Source organism: Taeniopygia guttata, chromosome 12 (genome assembly GCF_048771995.1).
Source record: "Taeniopygia guttata chromosome 12, bTaeGut7.mat, whole genome shotgun sequence".
NCBI lineage: Eukaryota > Metazoa > Chordata > Aves > Passeriformes > Estrildidae > Taeniopygia > Taeniopygia guttata.
Genome location: NC_133037.1, coordinates 1,526,657 through 1,547,559, shown reverse-complemented (window position 1 = coordinate 1,547,559; position 20,903 = coordinate 1,526,657). Strand labels below are relative to the sequence as shown.

General features: G+C 48.1%; 1 long non-coding RNA gene across 3 annotated transcripts in view; it reads right to left on the bottom strand.

The window, feature by feature from the left end:
* The window catches only part of LOC115497025 (uncharacterized), a 97,932-nt gene extending 88,025 nt beyond the window's left edge, over positions 1 to 9,907 (bottom strand). The window contains exon 1 of one of the 3 annotated variants that reach the window (XR_012057848.1): positions 9,424 to 9,907. This is a non-coding gene — a long non-coding RNA (uncharacterized lncRNA). The remainder of the gene's footprint in view (positions 1 to 9,423) is intronic. The other 2 variants (XR_012057847.1, XR_004369145.3) reach the window with 2 other exon arrangements.
* Positions 9,908 to 20,903: the final 10,996 nt, after the last annotated feature.

Sequence of the window (20,903 nt, the reverse complement as noted above, 5' to 3'; positions counted from 1 at the left end):
ATCCCTGTCCCCAAGTGCCACATCCACACAGCTTTTAAATCCCTCCAGGAATTGGGACTCTGCAGCTTCCTGACACAGAAACCAACTCTCAAGATCATTAAAACAACAATTATTCACCTCCACACCCAAAACAAAACAAAAAAAAGTGAGAGTATTTTGCTTTGAAACAATCCAGATTGCTTGGGATAAAACGTATGAATGAAAGTTAGAGTTTGCTGGGTAAAAAATCCCATTTGATTTAAAAGATGCTTTCAAAGTGTGACCCCCACAGCCACCCTGCCTGTGCCTCACCCCAGGCACTGTTCCTGTCACAGCTTTTCGTGGTTTGCTCCACGTGAAAGGGAGTGGATGTGCCATGTTTGATATTCCTGCAGACACAGATGTTCAAGGGAAAATTGTTAAAATGTATTATAACTCAGCAAAGAGACCCAGGGTCAAGGAAGCAACACAAGAATGCAATAAAGTAGAGCGAGAATTCAATTACTGCAAGCAATTTCTGCATCTCAAGAACTGATGTAATGACAAAATCATAGGCATGCACCAGTATTACACAGAAGTTAAGACTGATAATACATCTTCATCTTTAATTTCTCTTAGATTTACTCATCTAAATGAGCAAACGCTTGGAATTTGGCCCAGACCAGGATTTCAAGCCAAGAAAACCTCAGGCTGTGGAGATCAGTGGCTCTCAGCTGTGCATTTTGCATCATGGAGGTTGAGAAAGATGAGAAACCCTCCCCCAAAATTCCTTCCAGTCTTCATTCTCAGACCTCTTCCATTTCCTCCTCCTTTGCTCTCCTCTTCCCCATTTCCCACCCCCAAGTGCCTCTCCTCAAACCAACACCAAGCCTGGAATGAGCCATCCCTGAGGATGAGGAGCCGTGGGGAGGTGGCAGAGGGATGTTCCTGGTGGGAATTTGGGACTTGGCTTAGGGCTCCACTCAGAGAGGGCCAAAAGGGGCAGGGGCATCACCCAGCCAGCCATGGGATGTCTTCCAGGAGGAGAAAAGTTATAGGGTGAACTCTAGAGAGAAAACAGACTTTAAATTAGGTTTGGGGTTTCAAGAAGAAGGAGTGGATGAGCTTGTTTTATTGGGTAATATCTGAAAGCCTGCAGGGCTGGAGGGCTAAAATATGTGCTGCTCCTTTCCTTGACAAATGGTTCATATTTCCTTCAGAGCTGAGTTTCTGCCAACAGTTCCTGTACCACAGGGTTAAACTTCGAAACACAGAGCAGGAAAAAATGGTTTTTTGGTGATTCCTTGAAGACCTATAAAACACAGGCCAAAATCCACCCATGAATCAAGTTCTTGAGCACTTTGTTCCTCTGAAAATTCATCTAATATCAGCACAAACCTGGGCTTGAACACAGCCAAGGGAACCATTGCTATCATTTGATAACTAATGCTAAGCCCTTTCTCCTCAGCAGGGATTGAGAGGATCAAGAGTGAAATGGGTTCCTGAGGATGCTGATTTGAGCCCTAACCTGATACCTGACCCCAGAGCCGAGGAGACCCTGGTGATTTACAGCTCCCAACACTTAGGATGAGCCTTTTGTCTTTGGAGAGACGGGTTTTAATCATAACTGCAGGGTTTTTGGTCAGCCCTGGAAATGGCTCCTGAGCCTGGAGCTGTGATGGTCACATTGTCCCTTGGAGCCACCCCAGGGACTGACACAGCCCATGGGACATCAGCCCTCATCCTGCATGGCTGAACCCACACCCAGCCCCTCCTGCAGATCCCTGACTGTGACAGTCACGTTCTCTGGGCAGAGAGACACAATTCTGTCTCTCAGGAGAAGCACAGAGAGAAGGAGAGGAAACAATCTTTATCTCTGCTCCTTCGTTCTCCCCATGTGGAATGTGGTGTGGAGATTGTTCACCTGCAGTGGTGGCTGGGTTGGATTCTGGTGAAGTTGTTTGGGGTCAGTGACCAATGGATCCAGATGGGTTGGACTCTCAGCAGAGTCACAAGTTTGAGTTAGTTAGATGGGTAAGTAGGAAGTGAGTATGTAGAATAGGCTAGTATTGCTGTAAATATTATATTAATGTAATATAGCATAGTTTTAATAAAGTTATCTTTCATCCTTCTGATCTGGAGCCAGACATCATGATTTTCTTCCCTTCATCCATTTTTACTATACCTGCCAGCAGAGGTGGGTCTGGTCCTTGAGTTGTCCCCCAGCCCTGCCAGGATCCCTGAGAGCTCAAGGTCCACCCCTTCCATCTCCTCCTGGTCCCTGCCCGTGTGTCACACACTGACCCAAGCCTTTCCTCCCTGGGGCTCCCCAGGCTCCCTCAGCCCAGCTCTGTTCTCCCCCAGGTCCCCATTTGGGAGCCAAATTCCCTCTGACCAAATCTGTGACTCCCTGGCCCACAGCCAGGTCAGAACCTGCTCCCAGCAGCTGCTCCCTCTGCAGACATTCCCAAATTAACCCCTGTGCCCCCAGCACTAAGCATCACCCACTTGTGGGTGACTGTTCCTAAATGAAACGCACCCAAATTCACAGAGCACTCTTCAAGAAATGCCTTCCCTGCCTTTGTGGTATTTTTATAACCTGCATCTCAAGTGCCTTTCTAGTGCATCATGCCATATATAATGAAGAAACACCAGACACGGATATAACACTGGAACAGATGCTCCTACCACCCAAATGAATAATTCCAACATTAATTCAAAACTCTTTAGAGCAGTCAGGATGCCAGCATGCAGAGGATTATCAGCCAAGGGAAGAGAAATTTAATGTATGCAGGTAAAGGCGAATTTGTTTTTCATCAGCACCACATGAACTGAGTTCCTGTAAGTCAAACCTCCAGCAGGTGTTTCTCACACGAAGAAAGGTGGAGGTTTTATCTCAGACTTACATTTTGATATCCAAAGCTAATTCCTGTAAATGCCATTAGTTTTGGTGCCCTAACCAAATTAATCCCAGTTCACATTCAGCAATCAAACCTTTTCAATCAGATGCTGGGATCTAAATGGGTAATCAGGAGCCATAACTGGCTTGACTCGGGCATTGAAACCATGGAGGATGGAGCCCTGCTGGAGCCAGCCTGGTGCCTGATGGAGGAGCTCCCTGGCTGTTCCCGAAATCCCTCACCAGCCCATCTGGGAAGCCCAGGACTCATCTCCTTCCAGCATGCTGCTTCTGCCTCACTCAGCCTTCCCAGAACATTATCACACTCCGATTTCTCTGAAGTCTTCTCCTTTCCGTTCTCCAGATCAGATAAAAAGCCCAGACAGGAATCCAGGATGTGCTGCTTCCAAAGGATGCAAATTTGCCTCTCCTTATCACCCTTTGCCAGCCAAATACAGAAGTATCATTAACTGCCCATTATCCCAGCACAAAGTCAGAGTGAGAATCCCTGCCAGGTGCTTCAATGGGCTCACCTTAGATCCGGGGAGAAAGGATTCATTAACCCAAAAGGAGGGATTTGGGGTTTCTCCTGGGGTTTTGGCCAAAGGCACAGCCCTTCCACTGCCATCCCCACTGCTTCCCCTCAATTCCAGTCAAGTTCTTCATCCCAGTAATCTGTGGAGTGATCCACGCTCTGGGGGAGAGTGTGAGGCACAAGGACACTCCCTGCCCTTGGTGTTTGATGGGGATCAGAATTGCAAAAGTGCTTTTGGTTATTGGCTGCTGTCAATCAATGACAGCCCCAATTATAACAACAGCAAAGAGAGCACGTGGCCACCAATAAATTTACGAGGATTGATTTTCACATACCAGCACAGCAATAATACAGACTCCCATTCAAGGAGCCCTTATTAACCAGCCAGGCTATGCAGCAGTAAAACACGAAATTGCACTGAACAGGAATGTAATCCCCACGGACCTTCTCCTTCCCCACTAAATTTTAGTTCAACATCGATTTTTTTATGTTGAACAAACACATCATGAGGCTGAAATCAGATAGGTGGATTCATCTTGAGCCTTTTTCTACTAAAAAAAAAAATAAATGTCTAGGAACAAGGTGAGACAGCCCTGTAATTACTGCTCCAGGATTCATTTCATTCATTTGCAATGCAGCTCCCTCCTGACCTTCCTCCAACGCTGGCATTCACAGACACACCAGGGTATCAGCTTGGCTTACTCCAGCTCCAGTGGGGCTGCAAGTTCCAGGGTACTGGAATGAACTGGAACTTGAGAACCTGCAGTTTTTATTGCTGGTGTTACCTGGTTTTGCTCAGGATCTCTTGCCTCTCATCTTTCCTCACAGCATCACCACATGAAACAGCTCTTGATACAGGGGCAGAGGGAGCTGCAGGAAGAAAAGGGCCCTGGTTTCCACCCCCAAAATCCTGGGCAAAAGCTGGAACAGCACATTTGTCAGCAGTTTTGCACATTCTGCTGCAGCACCGAGCTGGGGCTCACAGGTCCTGTCAGGGCAGGGAGGATGAGCCACCTCGCTGGTTCTCAGTGACAACAAAATGCACTCGGGTCCCACTCACTGCCCAGCTCCTGCTCAGCTTTCAAACTGCCCAAAATCAGTGGTTACTGAGGGGGAAGTGGGGAGAGGGAAGCCCAAGGAATCCCATGCTCCCAGCACTGCAGCTCCAGCTGCTGCACATCTCCCAGCCCAGACTGATTGCAGCAAGGCAGGTCCCGAGGCTTTTGCTATCATGTTTTCTACTCCAGAGAGTAAATTCATCAGGAAGAAGAAAAGCAGCAAACCCTGGAAAGCACCAGACATTTTTAACCTGAGTGACAAACGCTGAGCACTGCGACAGGGACAAAACACAGACGAGCTGGTGGCCCTGGAGCAACCTCAACGTCTCTGAAGGGTCATCTTGCTGGATCTGAAATTGGGTGGGTTTCAAACCATGTTTCCCTCATTCTGCAGTTCCAATTACTGCCAATTCTGCCCAAACACAGCCCAGCTCACCGAGACCAGTCCAGCCTGCCAGTCCAGCCAGCAAACACTGCCTGGACGTGGCTCCTGCTCTCCCAGCACATTCCCACCCCTGGCCAAGGCTGGAATGATCCCCTCCTGCCCCAGCACAGCCCCCTCCTGCAGGCTCTGGGGTGTTTGTGGGCACAGTCAGGGTTTTTTCCCCCTCTCAAGGACCTTCAGAACCAAGCCAGGGATCCATCAGACCTCCCCAGCACAGCATCCCTCTGTAGCAGAGGGAACAGGCTTTATTTTAAGTAGAGCAATCCTTTCTTTTGTCACTGAAGTGGAGTTTTAAAATGTCTCTCTTGTAAATGTGCCAAAAATAAGAGCATAATTTATTCATTTCCTCTATGTGCATTTTGTTCCTGGTTATCTTTCCAACTCCTTGACTGCTGTGAACAGTTAAAAAAGGGTAGAAAAGGAAAAAAGCACCTCTAAAGGTTAAAACTTTGAGCCAATTTCAACTTCTACATACATTAGAGCAGTGTATTTTTCATTCATTCCTCCTGGTGACATTTCAAGCTTTGTTACAAATCAATCAGCATTTCCAAAAGCATTTGGAGAAGCAGGAAACTATAGTGGCTACAAATCCTACAACATCTATTATTCTTGCTATTTCACTAGTTTGGATGAAAAACATTTCAAAGGTTATTTTAAAAGAAGCAAAGATTTGTCTGAAGTTTCAGGACAGACAAAAGATTTCTGTGCCATGTTTCAGCAGCAGAATAAACTTTAGCAATATACACAGAATTTATTTCATCATGAATTTGGTCAAGCATTCAAAAGGAAGAGAGGGAAGAGATACAAATAGAACAACTCCGTATGATGTGGAAATACTGGGAAATAGGGAATGTACCTAAAGGTCATAAAAGACAGATCTAAAGTGGAGGTTCTGGAAGCTTCCTTCAGTGTGGTATTTATCACCCAAGACCACAGAATCATTAAGGATGAAAAAGACCTTCAAGATCATCAAATCCAACCCTCACACCACATCTCAAAGATCTGCATCTACTTTTTGCACACTTCCAGTGAGGTGACTCCAGCCCTGCCCTGTGCAGCCCATTTCAATGCTCAGCCACTCTTCCAGTGAAGAATTTTTTTCCTGCTATCCCACCTGAACCTCAAACCCAATTTCTTTCAGTGCCCAGGAAAGGAGCAGCTCAGCTCCTGACAGCAACGTTGACAGGTCAGTATTGTGCCAGGGGTGTCCTGGAAATCAAACCCCACTGCTTCCCCTTCCCAGAGGCACCAGGAGCGGTGGCAGGCGTCCTGTGGGATGTGACTGCCCTCAGCATGAAGCTGAGGAGAGCAGTGGTCACTTGGCTGTCCCTGGTGGTGGTGCCATGAGGGGCCAGCACAGCCCCCCTCCCCATGTCCCAGCCCCTGTGCCCCTGGGCAGCCCCACAGGGACAGCTCTCTCGGGGTCTGGGTGCTGGGCTGACCCCAGGAGTGTAAAATCCTCCTTCTCCAGCCCTGCAGCCACAGGAGCAGTCTGAGTGTGCAGGATCAGCTTCTCAAGGCTGTTTATTTTCCCTTCTCCAGAACATTCTCTCTCTGCCCTGCTGAGCTCTGGCCAGCAGCTCGGCCATGGCATTCTGTCTGCCCTCAGGGCGTTGTTTGCATTTTATACCAAAAACTGCCTGTGCCATGTTTGCAATAACGTGCCAATATCTGTCATTTCTGTTGGGCAGTGTGTCTGTGCCTTAAACCAACAGAAAAGTGTCACCAGCACAGCAAGGCATGGAGGGCAAGGAGAAGGAGAAGAAGGTCAGGACATGCCCAAATCCTTCCATCTTGTCCGTTTGAGCCCCATTCTAAAAAACCCCAAAATTCTACTTTTTCACACTTTGTTAATTCAAACATCACACTACTCAAACCCTTGTGGTTTGTAATTCCTCATACAAAGTTGGCAGTTTTTTCCATGGGCTAAAATCAAAGCCACAGGTGTTTGTGACTTGGTGCCAGGGTCTGGAGCAGCCAGGGCAGCCAGGGGGATGTGCTGGGCTCTGACACACAGCCACCCCTGTCCCTGCTGCCCATCCCATCCCATCCCATCCCATCCCATCCCATCCCATCCCATCCCATCCCATCCCATCCCATCCCATCCCATCCCATCAGGATCAACCATCAGTCAGGATCAGAGAGGAACCTGTGCCTGGGAGAGGACAAGGAGGAGAAAGAACCCCTCAAACCTGCACCTTGCCAGGCTGGAAATCCCCTGCTGCCATTTACCCATCACTTTGTGCCCACGTTGTACCCACCAAGGCTGAGGCTGGGTGGGCAGGGCAAACGCAGCAGCCCTGGAGAACAGGCAGAGCCCTCCCCAAATGACAAATCTCCTGGTTTTCCCCACCTCAAGCAGCTGGAACCCCTCTGTGCCCAGCCTGGCCAGCGATGCACGGGAGGAGGACAGAGGTGTCCCATGATGGATCATCTCCAGCTCCCAGCCTGTCACTCCTGGTTACCATCATGCCAAAGGAGGAGGAAAATCTGGGCCTCAGAGTGACATTATTCTCTGTCTGGAGTCTGGGGAGCACCACGGATGAGGCTGAGAACTCCTTTTCCACGAGTGACAAGCAACTCTTCCTCATCTGCCATTTGCTGCTGTGTGCCCCAAGCCAGGCTGGGACAAAGCTGCCTCAGCCCCAGGTGGAGATGGATAAGGAATTTTAAAGTGCATGAGATCACAGGGCAGAGCTTTGAGCTGGAAAATGGCAATTCTGGGCATTCTTCAGCCACTGCCCTGGGGTGGTTCTCAAGCTCTCCCTGGGGAGGGAATGCAGACAGACATTGCTGTGGAACTCAACAACAGCCAGGTCTGCTTCCAGCATTCTGTAACCTGTCCACAGGGATGCTCTCACATCCCAGGCTGTCTTTGCCTCTTATCCAAACCCAAATGAGGAAGAAATTCCACTCTGCACCTCATGACTCAACAGGAGGGTCTCCCTGACCCGTTTGGCTCTTTACTCTCTGTGTAAATCACTTGAAATCAATTTTAACTCCATTTTCCTTTGCAGAATTCATCCATGCGTAATGAGTAAGAGTAAAACTTGCCATCAAACTTTGCCCAATCACACTCTGACAAATTTAAATTAAATCCCCTTCTGCTAATACCTTTGCCTATGATTCTTTAGGCAAAGAGTCACTCATCTGTAACACAAGGTATGGGCACAGCTGAAGCAGCTCCACCACCAGCAATGGGTATAATAATAATAACTCATGGTTGGGAGATAAGGTAGAATTTTTAAAACTCTGCACAGCTGCCTCTAGCAGGTTCCTGCTTGTCTTTATGGTTTCATCAGAGCTATTTCTGTTCCAGGATGTTATATTTGTAATATTTTTTTTATTAGGTAGGAAACAGCTTATTTGATCAATTTGCCCTATTTTTCTGTTCATGAATTTAGTGGGAGGTTAATCATTTCCCTAGGTTTACTAGAAATTACCTGCCAGATATAATTGCAGTAAATAAAACTCGCTCTGGAGCTCAGGCTCGTGTGGCTCAAAACAAATGCCTGCAATTACTGCGTTTGTGGAGCATGAGCTCAGCAGAGCAGGAACACGGGGAAGGAAATTAGTCTGGGGGTCTTAAAAGGCACCTGAGTGCTGTTCCCTGGCAGCTGGGCAGCAAATCCCCAGGGATATTCTGCTAAAGGCTGCCTTGCTGTCCTGGAGGGGCAGCAGTGGCTGTGCTGGGCACAGTGGCCTGTGCCAGCTCCCTGCACATCCCCGGCTGCTGGGGAGCAGGGATGAGACTCCCAGGCTGCCAAAAAGTGCTCAGCAGTTGCTCAGTGCCCCTGGATCCTTCCCACACGCAGCAAAGTTCTGATATTTCCCTTAAATTTGCTCTTTTCTGCCGTAGCTTGAGCTGCCTCAGATGTGTTGTTCAGTCAGGTGCCCTCTCCTGCAGTGCCTTTGCATCTGAAAAGTCCTCAGGTGATGCACAAATCTTGTGTGTGACCTGCAGGGAGGGCTGGGGCAGGGGCTCAGGGCAGCCCTGCACCCCAAAATCTGAAGGAAAGCTGCATTTGTGCCTCCAGCCTTTGCTGTCCCTCAGGACCCTGAGATCAGCTCTGATGGGTGGGGGCAGGAATGGATAATGAGGGATTTTTGCTTATTAAGGAAAAGATTTATTTTGGAAACGTGCCCCTGCATTTCTCTCAGCGCTGCACAATAAAACACACACATGAGGAGGACAATTTCCTACAAGTCCCAGTCTGAAATTAAAAAAAAAATACCCTTTTTAGTGTTATTCCTAATAAATACTGCTTTTAGATGCTAAGCAGAATGACTGGGAAATACTCTGTGTTCTTTATTGACTTCCTAAAGCAAAAGCCTCAAAATCTATCCCCCAGCAAGAGCCATCTCTGAGGTTACACATCCCTGCACTCCCATTGCAATAATCCCTTTCACATTAAAAAATAATGAGCTTCATCTCATTTGCAGATTCTTAAAAGCACCGAATGCTGTGGTCACTTGGCAATAGGAACGCACATCTCATAAATAGTAAATGAAAACAGAGCTCTCTTACCTTCCCCCAGCAGCAGGGCTGAAAGCTGGGCAGTCCCACAGAGAAGCAGATTCCTTCCAGGAGGCTTTTATTCCAGAATGGCTGAAATTCCTGCCCAGGGAGGCTTGTTTGGGGGAAGACAGAGGATTCTGCTGGACATTTAAAATGTTTGTTTCACTATTCCCATCTTGATAAACCTCTCTATAAATGCAATTCTTTCTTGTAGTGGAGAAGTGCCAGAGCTCCTGGTAAAACCCAAATCAGTCATTTTTATGGGGAACCTGCACAAATGCTTGTTTCACCAAAGAGGAAATTTGGGAAGCATCTACAGTTAAGCAGAACAGAGCAGCTCACTGAAATGGGTGCCTAAAGGCAGCTGCAACCAGAGAAATGAGATCTATAATACAAGGCTTTGCCAAAAAAAATAGACTTCTCTGTTTTCCCCCCTCTTCCTAATATACTTGTGCACTTTCTTTTGTAATAAAACCTCCCTGGAACAGGCAGTCCCTCATTATGGATGTGTGTGTTGTGCCAAAGCTGTGGTCCAGCAGTGAGGTTACTGCAATAATGTGCTCAGGACATCAAGAATAAACCTTTTTTTTTTTTTTTTTAATAAATCCATAAGTCTAAAATGCCTTTAAAATTTAGTATATATGAAACCAATTCAATTTTATAGGAGCAGGGTGTATAGAAACTGCTCTTTCAGCCATCTTATCATTCCTCAGCAAGGGATAATGCCCTGTTAAGTTCTAGTAAATGCTTTCAAATACACAAGAAACTCACTGATATTTTACCTTTGTGTTGGGTTTCACCTTGACCTGTGCTCTGGCATTCCTCATGCACAACCAGGCTCCTGCTGGCTCCCTTCATGGAGCTCCAGGTCAGTAGAGGGGTTCGGTGTAGGATTTTGACAAGCCCCTGTGTCGTGGTTTGACACTGGAAAAAGAATCTTCTTATTAATTATATTAAAAAGTAAATACTTAATTAAGAGTCCAAGTCATGTCTCACTATAATTTGTTAGAGTTGAGTAGTAGGAAGAGGAATATTTTAAAATATTTTAATTTCAGATTTTGTATGTATTTTTCTTTCTTTTTTTCTTTTATAGTAGTGTAATAGTAGTAGCCTAATAAAGTTTGTTTGTTTGTTTGTTTTTCCCCCTTATTATTAAGCTGTTGCAGCATTTCTGAGAGACAGAGGTCATGATTTATGTTTGGAATGAGATTTGAGCTACTCCAGCCAAGGCCTCAGATTTGGGCCTTGTGAGGCCTTTCAGCCTGTGACGCAGTTAGAAATTAAGAGTTTGTGGCACAGTTAGAAATTAAGAGTTTGTGGCACAGTTAGAAATTAAGAGTTTGTGGCGCAGTTAGAAATTAAGAGTTTGTGGCACAGTTAGAAATTAAGAGTTTGTGGCGCAGTTAGAAATTAAGAGTTTGTGGCGCAGTTAGAAATTGTATTAAGGTGTGGTGGGGAGCACTGGGCTGTCTGGGTGTGAAGTAGTTTAGGTTTCTAGTGTGAGGTTTAGGCCACCTTAAGACAAAGGTAAACAATGTTAGTTTGCCAATCAGAGTGCCTTTGTAAACTGTAAACTATGTGGAAGTATATAAAATCTGCCATCTTGTCTCGAATAAACGGAGAACGTTGCATTAATCATATTGGTTGGATGTGCGTTCTGTCCAGTCCAGTTTCCCGAGCTATGGGGTCCCTGGCTTTTAGGGTCCTTGGCCAGCAGCCTCCTCTGGCCTCGAGGGTCCCATGTGGAAGCCCCAGGCAGCCAAGGCCAGGGGGAGGCAGCTCTGCTCAGCCACACCCTACGAGCATCAACAGCACATGGCCACAGCTCTATCCCACACATAAAAAAACCTTTAAGTGCATTTTGATGACTGCCAGGGTTGGGTGATCAACCAGGCTTGGATTGGTGACTCCAAATCTATGGGTTCAGCTCTCAGCCCTGCCACAAACTTCTGAAGTTGGCAAAATACATTTCCTGCTCTGAAGAGTTAGTTCTCCACAGAGCAGGTGCCCAGAGAAGTTGCTCCATGCTTGGAAGTGTCCAAGGCCAGGCTGGACAGGGCTTGGAGCACCCTGGGATAGTGGAAGGTGTCCCTGCCATGCCAGGGGGTGGAATGAGATGGTTTTTAAGGTCCCTCCCAACCCAAACCATTCCATGATCCAATATCAGCCTCTGCCACGGATGGGGATGGTGGGATGCTGAAACACAACATAACCATCACTGATGGACTGTAAAGTGTCTCTATCCCTTGGAATAAAAACTTCAGGAAAAGCTGGAGCAGGAGGGGCTGTAGGAAGCTGAGGACAGCCAGGGGCACAGGGGGCTCGGGGCTGTGGGACCAGCCAGGGGCTCCTCTGCTCCAGGATTCACAGCCCTGCTCTGCATTCATTCCTGGAACAGCATCTGAGCACAGCATATTCCCTTTGACTGGTTTTACCTCATGGAAAAAAACATGGAAAAAAATCAAGAGTTCCAGCTGCTTTTACAGAATCCTTGTATTTATTTAGTAAAATAATTGGAAATCTGTTGGTTGGTTGGGTACAAAGGCCTTTCCTAAGGCCCCTGTTTTTAAAGTGGGATGAGAACAGCCCCAGAACCTGTCTGTCTCTCACAGTTTCTATGTCAGGAGCAGCACAAAAATGAACCATTGTTTTAAATTATTATGACTGAAAGAACCCATATTTTTGTTGTCAAAATCTTAAACTGACTCTGCACAACACTCCATATGTTCCTCTTGCCCTAGATTAAAAGCTCAGATAAATTCTAATTTATCCAGTTGGGGTTGTGTCCCTCCAGCTGCCCTTTTGGAAGAGCTGTGCTCCAGGCTGGGAGCTGCTCTGGCCAAGCTGTCAGGAAATCACAGAGAGCATTAGCAGGGTGAGAGAGGAAGAGGAGGCTCAAAGGCTTTGTCCTCCATGGTCAATAACCGGGGGAAGAGGCTGTACACGTGTTAATTAGCAATTTGCAGCCTGAACCATAGAAATAGCAGTTTAATAACCTTGGCTGGTGAGAGAGGAGTGGTGGGAGCAGGGGGATGGATGCAGGGGGTGCTGGGGTGGGGGTGCAAGGACCAGCCTGTCCTCCCCCAGGAGGTGCCACATGAGCCAAGCTCAGGCCCTGTTGCACTCCTGCTGCCTGGACAATAAAACCTCTGATTCTAACAGGAGCTGAGTGATGCTCAGCATGCCAGAAGAGCCCATCATCAATCCAATCTTTGATGGAGAGAGCAGGAGAATCGCAGAATCGTAAAATCCCAGAATGGTTGGATTGGAAGGACCTTAAAGCTCACCCAGTGCCACCCCTGCCATGGCAGGGACATCCTCCACCATGCCAGGCTGCTCCTGGTGTTGGGCAGGGACATCTCCACCATGCCAGGCTGCTCCTGCTCCATGGGCAGGGACATCCTCCACCATCCCAAGCCCCATCCAAGCTGGCCTTGGGCGGTTCCAGGGATGGGGCAGCCACAGCTACTCTGGGCAACAAGACAGAACGACACTTTTTGATATTTCAGGCTCAACACTCGATAATCCAAAGGCTTGGGGTGCCCCTAATGCCACCCAACATGAGGAGCAGCTGGGATTTGGGCTGAGGCTCTGTCCCAGCCAGGTGGGATGAGCTGGAATCGCTGTGATTCCCCTTGGGAGGAAACTGCTGTACACAGGAATCTCTCACACACAGCTCTGCACTCACTGCCGAGTGCACCTTCAAGTTCCCTCTCCAAACACGTGTGAGGAAGGGAAAATTCCTACAAACGGCGATTTCTGCCAGGCCAGGGGCGTGGCATGGTCTGGCTGTCACCGCTGCTGCCAGGAGCCTTCCTCCATCCCTCCATCCCTCTGTCCTAGGTTATAATATTGGGGTGTATTCCATTACCACCTCCAGCTGCAATCCCTTTCTTTCCTTATCTCAGACTCAGAGATCAGTCCCTCCAGGAGGAGCTGTTCTTTTAGCCACATGGCTGAGAAGATCACAGCGTTCTGTTGTGAGATGCTCCGCCCAGAGGGAGGAGCCAAACGATGCCATCAAGGATATAAATGGGGTTGTACAAACAGCAAGGAGATCCCCTCCTCCAAGAGGAGCAGCTGAGACCTTCTCTGCACTGGACCTCCAGAGGGAAGCTCCATCAGTCTGCAGGAGCACTGCTTGGACAGAGCCACATCTGCCACCACTGCCCCATCCAGCGAGTGTCAGGCTGTATCTCTGACTCTGTCAGTAGTTCTTCTTTTGTAATATTATTTGTATTTAGTTCTTTGTTCCCTTTTTCCTAATAAATTATACTTCTGACTCAAAGCCTCTCACTGGTTTTGCTTTTCAAACCAGGACACCCTCCATCCTCACCCCTGTGGCACAAACAGCCTCCAGCAGTGCCCTGCCCAGCCAGCTCCAGGCCTCCCTCTCCTCCAGCCACAGAGGATGCAGCTCAGCTCATTCACTTTGGGCTGGCTTTAATTGCTTTATTTGCTTTAATTGCGGAAGTGATCACACATCTGAACATTTCCAGATGCCCTCGGGACATCTGGCTCCATCCTCCTGTCCAAGCAGGTTTTCAGTGTTTATGCAGTGGGAAAACAAGGCAAGAAAATAAAAAGTCAAAGATGTGAGATCGGGTGCTGTACACCTGAAGTACGCAATTCGGTTTTATGCCACTCATGTGGTACCTGCTCTTCACAGAAACAATCCAGGTCAACTTTTCTGGGTGATTTTAATTATCATAGGTTGGACCTTTCAGATCATCTCATTCCACCCCCCTGCCACGAGCAGGGACATTTTCCTCTGACTAATTAGAAGATTTATTTTCCTCTGACTAATTAGAAGATTATTCATTGGTATCAAAAGACCACATCCAACAAGGTTTGCAATACTCAGCTGAGTATTGATAATTTATTTGTGTTTATGTAGGACATCCAGCAGTAACATTGACATTTCTAATGTGTTTGGAGCATTAGACAAACAGAGGGATTTCTGCCTGCTTAGCATTGCACATTATGCATCTGTCCTACACTGTGCCAGCTTTCCCTGCCGCTGGATTTTCACAGTGGTAGGAAATAACAGGGATAAAGGGATTAAAAAGCAATGATTTTCAGTAAAGCCTTATAGGACATGTCTGCTATGATCTCAGCTTACTTGTCTTCTCTACACCAGTAAAACGCTCTCATAGTAGAAAGATTTATGGCTTAAATGCAGACAAGTGTGTAAAATAAATATTTTGCTTATAGCTTCCACACCCTTTCAAACATTCCCTGTGATTATAATGGCTTCTGAAGTCTCTTTCCAACGGGGTGATTTGCAGTTCAGAAGTTAAAATCAGGGCCCTCCTCTGGCCTCGGTGCCAGCTAAAGGTCATGATTGAAATGTGCTGTTTAGCAATTCCAAATAATTGTATCCAGACTTCAAACACGCCACGCTTTGTCACAGCTGCCACAGAAGGTCAAACTGAATTTCAATTCTGTTTATCTTGGTATTAATAGAGCTCAGTTCAGCCTGTGCCACGTGAAGTACAGCTCTCAGAGCAGTGATTCCCCCCATGGGGGCTCTGGGGGCTGAGACCTCACCCACAGCAGGCAGGAGAGGGAAATTCAAAGCCTGGGAGCCCTCATTTCACAGAGAGGAGCAGTTTCACAGCTCAGCCCATCAATCCAAGGCCGTGGCCATGTGTGTGACAGACCCAACAACTGAATCAACCCCTCCTGAGTGACAAAACTCCAGGTGCCTCCCGTGGCAGCTCCCTCTGTGCACATCCCAGCCCAGGCTCCTGTGAACTCCAGGAACTGTCACCACCCATACACACAGGGGACAAGCTTACAATTAAAATTATTTCTGTTAAAACAGACCTACCGCTGTACCTGCCACAAAAGAGCCCTGCCCAGCCTCCCAGCACACACACAATATATTCATTAATACATAGAAGTCTCCAAATTCCCATTGTACCCATTGACCGTGAGCACAAGATTTTTGTTGCACATCACTGATTCCTTGAGTAAAATGGATTTACAGCAGCCTCTGATCCTTCCCCACGTGTGGGAAGGACAAAGCAGCTGCTTTACCTGCTTCACCTTCATGCTGCTTTTCCCTGAGCACAGACCTTTGACCTTCATGCTGCTCTTTCCTGAGCACAGTCTCAGAGGTGGATGGAAGGCAATAAAGGATGGGGTCGGTGTGTTTTGGTTCTCCAAACACGTCACCGTGCAGCAAACATACAGGCAAGATATTAAATATGTAAGTTTACATACTGCAGAGGAATTTCATTTATTTCACACCAAATCAGGAAACAATCCTCAAACCACAATCACTGAGATGTGAAATCCAATGCTAAAGCACAGAAATACTGAGCTAAAAAGATCTTAGCTTGCCCAAAGAACACCCAATTAGGGATTTCTCTCTGCAGAGCAGATCTGTAGAGCTACAGATGTCAGCTCAATTCCTCATCAGGTTCAGGGATTCCCAAGTTAATTTCACACTAAGAAGGTTTCAACAAACCAGACACAGGAAAAAAATACTTAGAAAGAAATACCGAATTTTTTGACATGGTCAAGGGTGAATAAAGGGGGCCAGGAGCTGTTTTTTGAGCTGGGCACAGGGGAAGCAGCAGCTGAGGGGGTGGGAAGAAAGAACTCTCTGCTGCCCAGAGAAGCTCCTTCACATCCTGCTCATAAAGAATAGCAAATCCAGCATTTAAACCCGAGCTAAGCCTCCAGCTGGGAGAGCTGCCCTGTCTGTGCAGCACCTCTGCTCCAGGGTGGCTGGGGACAGCAGGGGCTTGGCTGGGGACAGCAGGGGCTTGGCTGGACACAGGGCATCACTTCTGCTACCAGCAGGTGCAAAGAAATGTTTCCATGGCTGTTCATGCATTAGCACATGGCAGGTCTGGGGTGGACAGGAGTTTCATGCTCCATGTGTTATCACATTTACTCTTGCAATAAACACAAATGATGTGCTCACAAGGAAACTCCTCAATTGTCTTTAAGGAGCTTTGGCTTTCTAAGAAGCTTTGGGGGGTTCCTTGCAAAGTGATGAAATGAGATTAGAGTCCCTCTTAATGAAACATTCACACAACAGATCATTTGGGGGAAAGATACATCAACCACAAGGAAAAGCTTCCCAATTAATAATACATGAGAGAAGTGAGATGGAATAGCGTGTGAAATGACTGACCTGATTTAGAAACAGTGCTGGGTGTCATTTCAGCTCCTTATTGTAGAATTCCCCACACAAAACCATCCAGATGTTCCCATCTGCCTCCACATTGTCCCTGTCAGGAAGGGAGAACCACAAGAGCCTTTGCTGCTGAGGGCTGGCTCATTTCTCATGGAGCACACACGCAGCTCCAGGGAGTCACCCACAGGGAAGGATCTTCCAGGACAAAACCAAGCCTGAAATCCCTGCCTGTGGGGCAGCCAGAGGTGCTGGTGTGGCTGCTGCTCCCACCCAGACGTTTGTGCAGTCCATGCACACATGAGCACAGCCCCACTGCTGCGCCTGCAGTCGCTCACAGCAGTTGTGCATGCAATTATTAACCCACACACGGAACTGGGAATGCATTATGCAAATAGCCACTCATTCAGCTAATTGGTCATTGCCTTCCACAGTTACTCGTGGGTAATTTGTGCTGTGCTGGTACCTTTCTGAATAAATGCAGCACATGCAGGCAGCTCTGAAAATCAGTGTCCACATCCAAAACCCGAGTGAGGAGAAACCTCACCGGGCTCACCTGGCTGACCAAAAGTGTTGGCCACACAAGAACCTGCTGGCACAACACACAAAATGCAACACCTCTTTCTCTGTTCAATTCCCACATCAGTCTTCAGCAAGAGTCATACTTCCCCTCCAAAAATTCCAGCTGTTCCAAACCCAGCCCACTGATTTACTCTGATCTCCCAACCAGCAGGACCTGCTGCTGTCTGGACACTGCAAGATTTTTAACTCTGCAGAAGCAAATCTCTTTTCTTTCCAATGGTGCCCCTTCCACCTGTCATTCCCACTTGCTACCACTCCCCAGTTTGTATTTCTGGGTAGATGGCACGCTGGGATCCCAGGCACAGTTCAGGGAAATGGATTATGCACACACTCAGGATGTTAAGCAGCTTAATGGCAGGATGTCTGCTCCAGAGAGAAAAGGCAGGGACAGGAGTGATGGGTCACCCAGGGCTCTATTGTTCTATTATTTCAGTTATTTAGACCCTCTTAAAGGTTTAAAGGCCTGCTCCCCAAAATGCCAGGCACTGTACAGATCCTAACCATGTCTCTGTCCCAGAGCTGCAAACAGGTCCAGGGCAGGGACAGAAGTGGGCACGGGAACAGCAGCCAATGTCACACTCCTTTCACAGCACTTTTGGACAGAGATGAACCAGGAAAGCAGCTGAATGTAAAGACAATGGAGGAATAAGGGGATGAAGCCAGAGGGCACAGGAGGAGAGAAGATGAGAACAAAGAGGCAAACAAAAAGCCCACACAGTGAGAAATCTCCTGTTTTCCTGGGACCTTCTCTTTTAAGGCTGCTTGAGCAGGAATATTTTGGAAGAATACTCCGTTCTGCCTGACGGGAAAGTATTGGCAGAGGTTGTTCCTCAAGCAGTTCGTGAAAGATGACACAGAGAGGAAAATCTGCCCTTCTGCCTCAGTGCAAACCTCCCCCTGGCTCCAGGAGGTACCTCACAGCCTGGGGAAGAAACCCTGGCTAAGCCATCCACTCATCTGGCTCCTTCCTGCACCAAAACACTCATTTGCAGCCTGTAGGAATGAAGGATGTTTTAAAATCCATCTCAACGTTATTCTCATTCCCGGTGTTTCGATGTTGTGAAAACTGCCTGGAAATGGAGACACCAGCTTAAGGCTGTAAAATTTTAATGCTCGCTGTATTTCTCCCCCTTTTTTTGTTTGCAGGGAGGTTTTAGGTCCATCAGGTTTATGCCTTTCAAGGATGGATCTACTCTGCTAAGAGAGTGAAAATAAATTCCCTGCCCTGAAACAAAGCCCTGAAGCTGTTCAAAACACTGTTTTTTCCAAGAGGCACCTGCTGTTGCATTATTTCCTCATCAGGAGTAAGTGATAGATGGGGAAGGAACATCCGTAGGGATGAGAAGAGCCGCTGAGAAAGGAAAAGTGTCTTTTTGGACAACATTGATGAGTTCCTTCTGAAAATTCAATTTCCTTATGTATGAAAAACGTCACTTTTACTGTTACCCAAGTGACCTTCTGGGCTCTCAGAAAAAAAATCATTGCCTCAGGAGGAAATCTGAAGCATTAACTGCAAACTGCATTTGCTGTGTATTTAACTTATTGTTAACTCATATTAAAAAGTGTTAAACCAATCTCTAAAATGATTTCCTGAGAAGGTATCACTTCAGGACATGCCTGGAGGAGGTGCTGAGCTCTGCCTGTCATGGACAGCAGGGCCTTTTCACCCGGGTTGTGCTCAGCAAACTCTGCTTTGTGCAGAGCAGGAGAGTGAAGAACATCCCGTGTGCTTTTGGGGTGTCTGTCAATAACAGCATCACAGGAACACAGAATTTCCATGACCTTAATAAAGGGCACAGGGATGAGGCAGCACAGTACCATCCTGCCACAGGTTTCCTTTCTGTTGGCTAAGTGAATGATAAAAAGTCAGGAAATAAAGATTTTACGGTATGAAGAAAAGCTGATTTTTGTATCGCTGCCACAGCTTCAGCCACAAAGTCCTTGTGTAGCACAGACTAAAACTGTACCAAAGATCTGAGGAGAAGATTCAGCCAGGACACCCTGGGAACTCGGCCAGAGGAGTGGGTGAAGACCAAGGTCAGGAGGAGAAAACGTGGGGAAATGTGTAAGTCAATAATTGCAAACTAAGGTAAGTGAAAATAGAGACAGAAAACTGGGAGAGGACAGGAAACAGAACATATCAGAGGGCTGACACAGACAGCTTTAAATCCTCCAATTTCAGGCTCAAATGACTCTTATGGTTCACAGAATCATGGAATATCCTGAGTAGGAAAGGACCCACAGGGATCATCCAGTTCAACCCCTGAGCTGCACAGACACCCCAACAACCCCCTGGGCATCCCTGGAGCAGTGCCCAAACCCTCCTGGAGCTCTGGCAGCCTCAGGGCCGTGCCCATTCCCTGGGGAGCCTGGGCAGTGCCAGCACCCTCGGGGGGTGTGAGTCCCTGTCCCCTCAGCTCGAGGTTTGCCTCTCTACAGAGCACAGAAACCCAAAGGTTTGAGTCCTGACGGGCCGCAGTGTTTTCTCACTACATCTTTGTGTCACTCTGAGTGAAGATTGAAAACGTTTGGAACCAGGACTCAAAGGGCAGCTGGGAAATCTCTCAGCAGGTTCATGCTGCCTTAGGCACAGGTTATGGATCACGAGAGTGACACTGCTCATGGCAGCCCCAGTGACCTGCAGAGTGTGCCAGGGACGTGTGTGCCACTGGAGGGGATGGTAAGGACCAAGCCCAGCGATGGAAGGGTGAAACCCCAAAGCCTGAGCATGGAAGAGTTGTTAGCCCTGAAGCTGAACGATGGAAAGTGCTGTTCACCCTCGAGCCAAAGCATGGCAGGAAGGGATGTTCACCCTCGAGCCAAAGGGTGGCAGGAAGGGATGTTCACCCTGGAGCTGAAGGATGGAAAGAAGGGATGTTAACCCTAGATCTGAAGGATGGGAGGGATGTTAACCCTGGATCCAAAGGGAGGAAAGGATGTTAGCCCTGGATCCAAAGGAAGGAAGGAAAGTATATTCCCCTGGATCTGAAGGAAGGAGGGGATGTTCACCTGGATCCAAAGGAAGGAAGGAAGGGATGCTCACACTGGATCCAAAGGAAGGGATACCCAGGGATGTTCCCCTGGATCCAAAGGAAGGAAGGGATACCCAGGGACATTCCCCTGGATCCGAAGGAAGGAAGGAAGGAACGTAGGGATGCTCACACTAGATTCAAAGGAAGGGATATCCAGGGATGCTCCCCCGGATCCAAAGTAAGGAAGGAAGGGATACCCAGGAACGTTCCTCTGGATCCAAAGGAAGGAAGGAAGGAAGGAGGGGATGCTCACACTGGATCCAGAGGAAGGAAGGGATACCCAGGGATGCTCACACTGGATCCAGAGGAAGGAAGGGATACCCAGGGACTCTCACACTGGATCCAGAGGAAGGAAGGGATGCCCAGGGACGCTCACACTGGATCTCACACTGGACCCAGAGGAAGGAAGGGATGCCCAGGGATGCTCACACTGGACCCAGAGGAAGGAAGGGACGCTCACACTGGATCTAGAGGAAGGAAGGGATGCTCACACTGGATCAGAGTAAGGAAGGGATGCCCAAGGACTCTCCCCCGGTCCCGAGCGATGCCCGCGGCAGCCCGGGGCGCACCGAGCCGGGGGCGGGGCCTGTGGGGGCGTGTCCAATTGGGGGCGTAGCCTTTCCTCGCCCCGCCCCGCGGCCGGTGCCGCGCGCGCAGCAGCCAATGGGAGCGCGGCCCGTCAGCTGACCCGCGGCGCCTTCCCAGGTGCGCGCCGGCGGCGGCTC